The sequence below is a fragment of the Vespa velutina genome, chromosome 5 (genome assembly GCF_912470025.1).
Source record: "Vespa velutina chromosome 5, iVesVel2.1, whole genome shotgun sequence".
Classification (NCBI taxonomy): Eukaryota; Metazoa; Arthropoda; class Insecta; order Hymenoptera; family Vespidae; genus Vespa; species Vespa velutina.
The window spans coordinates 1,624,505-1,630,504 of record NC_062192.1 but is presented as its reverse complement, the minus strand read 5'-3'; the positions used below and the strand labels follow the sequence as shown (position 1 = coordinate 1,630,504).

Below are 6,000 nucleotides of genomic sequence, written 5' to 3'. Positions count from 1 at the left end.
TGGAAGATAACATGAACTGATCGTCGTCGTTGAGTTTCTAGAAAAGAATCGATGTAAAAGATCGTCGTTCTATGCTTTTTATTACAATGATGCCTAGGTTTTATCCCCCGCGACGAATATTATCAAATGAATTTCACTACTCGAACGATATTCGATAATTTCCGGTCATGAAATTCTAATCCGATTTTCTCTATCTCGATCGATTTTCTTCAATTTTATCTCTTTTGCTTATCTTTTTTTTTTCTTTCTTTTTTTTTTTTTTTCTTTTTTCCTTTTTGTCTCTCTCCTTTTTCTTTTTCGCGTTTGAATTTTTTCTTTTTTTTTTTCGGAAGAAAATTATTCCCATTATTGATTTTTGTTTTTCTTTTTTTTCAATTTCTTCATAATTTTTATCACTGTAAATTTAAATCTATTCTTTTCTCACGCCTACCTATATTTTTTTTTTAATTATTGTTCTAATAAACTTTTCTCTCTCTCTCTCTCTCTCTTTCTCTTTCTTGTTAGATGTATTAATTGAGTTTACAATTAAGAATGAAAGGACGATAGTGAATAATTTTTGTCTATAAATTACAGTTAATTTTTTTTTTCACACGTCTACATATACATGTATATATTCCTTTTTTCTGTATTCTACATTAAATTTATCTCTCTCTCTCTCTCTCTCTCTCTCTCTCTCTCACACGAACACACACATTTTTCTATATATTAATTCATGTTCTAATCAAGCATGAGTTACTGAATTTTTAGAATTAAGCTGTGGTAATATTAACAGTATGATAAAATGATCAATTCAATTTTGTTTCAATTGATTTCAAACATGATTTAAATCGTTCGCTTTACTTCGTATTACGATTTTTTTTTTGTTTTTTCTATTTGCATGCACTTGAATTATCCATGAAAAAATAGAGAGAGAGAGAGAGAGAGAGAGAGAGAGAGAGAGAGAGAGTGAGAGAAGTACATTATCCGCATCGTGTTAATGCTAATGCATTGGTACGTTGATACGTGAATAAGAATGCAGAAATACGTTTCAATCGATAGAACGAGATTTGTTCGAACGATATCGAGCAAGATGGATAAATAAAAACAAATCGATGCGTATCGCGATTGCGTTTCTCATAATTTTTGTTTATCATCGTTGAAGCATTAATTTTATAGGGGGAAAAAAAAAGAAGAAAAAAAAAGAAAATGAAAACAGAAAAAATCTACAAATACAAAAGAATGATAAAAAATATAAAAAAGACAAAAAAATAAAGAGAGAAAATACAAAAAAAAAAAAAAAAAAAAGAAAAAAAGAAAAAGAAGAATTACACCAGTTACAGAACGTTCGTTCTCGAAAGGGCGAAAACGAACGAGAGAATTTTAAAAAGGTAAAGCAACGTATACGTTAATTCGTATTTTATTCAAACGAATGTCGAGTGAAAGAGACAGATAGGAAAAGAAAGAGAGAGAGAGAGAGAGAGAGAGAGAGAGAGAGAGAGAGTGAGAGATGCTTAATGCAATAATAAAAAAGGCGTATGATTCGGATGAATTGTTTTGACGTGTATCATCGTTGACCATTAGAAAAAATTTCTATGAAAATGCACCTTTCACATTATTTACTTTGATTTACAAACAATTATCGTATATTTATTATGACAATAAATTTCATATTAAAAAATTATAAAATAATTATAGAAAATGAACGAATTAAATGTTTCATTAATTATATATAAATTAGATATTATATTTATCGATTTAATTCGTAAATCAAAATTATCTATTTAATAAATATTATATTTCAAAAGTTTAAGTGAAAAAGGTTCAATTAAAAATTATGCTCTTGAGATATCATTAATCAACATTATAGGCTTGAGATTCTCATAAATAAATATTCATTTCGTTATAAAATAAATTTCTTTACTTATTTTAATATTTATTTTTAATGCTATCCAAAAAGTTCACTTTAAGATCTTAAATACATATATATATATATATATATATATATATATATATATATATACAATTTCTATTTACTTTTATACATTTTTCGCTTCAACTAAGATGCGCATATACGTGACTTGAAAATTCGACGACTTGAGAACGACTTGTCCGACGATTTATTCGATAATCACTTGATAGAATCTCATAAAATATCTATAGAAACCAATAGATAGAAAGATAGAAATAGAGAGAGAGAGAGAGAGAGAGAGAGAGAGAGAGAGAGAGAGAGAGAGAGAGAGAGGAAGAGTGAGATATATACAAACCACAAAAGGAATATCGTTAGTATAAATTTCTAAAATCCGTTTTCAAGGAAATCGTTTAGCGTGGAGTTCAAACGTTTGCGTTAAAATTTTACGGTCTGTCGGAGCCGAGTTATAATTAAACTATTAAATTACGAGCTGGAACTTTGCCACTCAACTCGAACTCAATAGACGAAGAGGGATATACCCGAGTTGTGCGAGTTCCTAGACGCAAAGCAGATCACAAGAGATATAGATAGATAGATAGATAGATAGATAGAGAGAGAGAGAGAGAGTGAGGGAAAGAGAGAGAGAGAGAGAGAGAGAGATATATAATTGAAACTCTAAGTTAAAGGTGTGTTTTGATCAAAAATCGATTCAATACTCTCTATCGATAAATTTTTATTCATAAATATATCGCGTTTATTCGTAGAGAAGAGATGATGACTATAAAAAAAAAAAAAAAAAAAAAAAAAACAGGAAAAAAGAGAGAAAGAAAGATAAGAAGATCATAGTATTCGCATGAAATAGTCGAAACTACGCAACTTTTATGCGCAACATCTCTTTTATATACATACATATGCACATATATATATATATATATATATATATAAATATATATATATATATCTTTATCGATTCTCGATAAAACTCGGTAGACTCTGTAAAAAGAGGACGCGTTGGTATATCTTTTCATCACACGTATTATGAAATGTCAAAAGAAGTCTAAATTCTCATTTTTCAAAAATAGTAAGTATATAATAAGTTCTGAAATTTGAGAAACATTATGTCACCCATTCATTCATTCAGCTAATAGCTCATAGCTTTGGAACCCAGAGGAGTTATATACTAAAAGTGCTTAGTCGGACAATAAAGACGTTAAAGCCCTTAGTCTTGCTCCTATTGTTCTTGGTTCTCGTTTCAAGTCAGTAGAACGAGAGCTTGATAGTTCTCTGATAATAACGACGTCATTCCTATTCAAGTAGGAGTATTGCGATTTCGTATCGAATTCATATCGAAGATATACTGTGTTATTTGATTGTACATTAATAATCAACGTTCCTTCTACATACTACAAGTCATTAATACACACATAGTGTATTTATGTTGTGTTTTTTAATTTTTATATTATAAACTAGAGATTTTGTTTTCTTATTTACTTTTTTTTTTTTTTTTTATTTATTTATTTATTTATTTATTTATTCATCGAAACGTTTATACGATTTTTAGAATCGGCGCAGATTTTTTTTCTCCATTTTTTCTTTTTTTCTTTCTTTCATTTTTTTTTTTTTTTTTTTTTTTTTTTTTTTTTTTTTTTTTGGGGGAGGGGGACGTAGCAAGGGAAGAAGATTGGTCGTTCATGAATAATTTGATATTTATATAAATTAGTTTTTAGAAATACTTGGTTATCATGAAATTTATTTGTTTTCCAATTAAAATATAAATGTAAAATTTAATATGACATTTATATAAATTATTTACTAATAGAATAGTCCAATAAAACGTTGTAGAAAATTAGATTACATTGATCGTCAAGAATAAATAATATTAAATAATACAACAATTATTTTCTAGTAAGATACAAAATATGCTATGAAAATTTAGATTTTATTGATCGTCAAGAAATTTCAAAGAAGAATTTATTTTTCCTGTTAAAGTATAAATACAAAATATACTACAATATTTATATAAATTATTTTCTAAGATAGTTCGTAATACGTTGTAAGGAAAAAATTAGATTTCATTGATTGTCAAAGAATTTGAGATAAGAATATATTTTAAAAGAATTACAATTTTGTTCGATTAAAATTTCTTTCGTTATTTTTAATAATCAACGCTTATAGTTATCAATAAGAACGACATCCTACAAAACAGTTGGCTTTCCAGTTTGGTTTTGATCGCCTTTACATCAATCGAATTCGAATGGACGTATTTTTAATTTGACTTTTTCTCTCTGAACGTTCTTCATTCTTCTCGATAAAATTTTCACGATCAAAGAGTTCGTGTTAATTCAAAATAAAAAACAGAAATGTTTTATTTCAGTTTGATTAATATAGATAAAAGAAAAGGAGAGAGGCGGGAGAGCCAAAAGGGAGAAAAATATAAATGTATATCAAAGAAATAGAAAGACTGACACTATCGTGATTTGAAATTCTTCAACAATAAAACTTTTATTTAATATTTCATTAAGGATGACAGAAGAAACAAAAATTCTCTCTAATTAGATTACGCCATTTGTTAATTTAATTATCTATCCGAGGGATACGATTACTCGAGCACTTTTTAAATCTTAAAAAAAAAAAAAAAAAAAAACAAACAAACAAAAAAAATGACGAAGCATTAGCTTTCACTGTTAATCGTTTGAAAATTAGAAAATAAATACAAACGCGGAACGAATATCATAGAATCTGTCAATCTTTTCATAGAAAACGAGCCTGTCGATATGTCCCCTATGCATTTCTGCGTAACAGAACAGAAGTAAAAAGGGAGAAAGATAGGAAAAGAGGGTGTACATGTGTGTGTATATATATGTGTGTCCATGTGTGTGCGTAAAGAGTGAGAAAGAGAGAGAGAGAGAGAGAGAGAGAGAGAGTGAGAGAAGGCTTGAAATCGTTGAGATGTCTCGTTTGAAAATTGAAGGCACGTTTTCACTTGCTCTCTCGCTAGGGAATTTTAATACGCCACGTGCATTTCACTAGGAAATGACGATCGTGTTAATGACCGAGCAATTCTTTTGTATTCTCTAGAGAGCGTGTTCGAGAGAGAGGGAGAGAGAGAGAGAGAGAGAGAGAGAGAGAGAGAAAATAAATAAAAGGGAACGTAGGGATCTCTTTTATAAAGCGTTTACGAGTGTGAAAGCCGATTTAAACGGATTTCGTGAAGCTGTCGACGATAGCGTTTCTGAATAAGACGTACGTTTGCAAAACAAACGAAGCTTTCGTTGGTAACGTAAATACTCTAAATCGCATGTGTTTGTTTTTTTTTTTCCATTCCTCTTTTTCTTTTCTTCTCATGAAACGATCATTTCATTATAATGCATTTTGGAAGATTTATTATATGGTTCCTTCTTTTTATATATATATATATATATATATATATATATATATATCAAATAATTTTAAAAAATATTAAGATTATTTTTAATATCTTATAAATCTAATGAATTTGTGTCATCATGATCTTTCAATGTTCTCTCTCTCTTTCTCTCTCTCTCTCTCTCTCTATCTTTTATTTTCTCTCTTTTTTCTTTTTTCATTTGCCCTCGAAATTTACATGAAAATTCGGAACACCCGTTGCGTTGTCCTATTTATTTATACTTTTATATACTTTTATTTTTTCGTTTTTATTCTCTTTCCCTCTCTCTCTCTCTCTCTCTCTCTTTTTCTCTAATTTTTTTTCCTCTATCTCTTTCTCTTTCTCTTTCGTTATATTTTACCTCCCTTTGATTTGGCTGATATAAGATAATTTCAATGCGAAATGAAAAAAATGAATTTCAACGAAAGACGAAGAGGAAAAAAAAGAAAAAAAAAAAAGAAGAAAAAAAGAAAAAGAAAAAGAAAAAAGAAATATTTTTTCGAAAGAACATTCGTACAATAAGGTCATATCCCGGCACCCCTCATATCGTGCAATACCTTCTTTTCGATATTTGTATATTATGTTATTATTATTATTATTATTATTATTATTATTATTATTATTATTATTATTATTATCGTTATCGATGAAAGGATATTCAAATGCATCCTTGGAATCGGGTCAAATACAAAAAGTAAGTTAGATA

At 28.4% G+C, this 6,000-nt stretch overlaps 1 protein-coding gene across 1 annotated transcript in view; it reads right to left on the bottom strand.

The window, feature by feature from the left end:
- Nucleotides 1–6,000, bottom strand: part of LOC124949299 (cyclic nucleotide-gated channel cone photoreceptor subunit alpha-like) — a 69,573-nt gene that overhangs the window by 16,357 nt on the left and 47,216 nt on the right. The gene's annotated exons all lie outside the window — the stretch shown is intronic.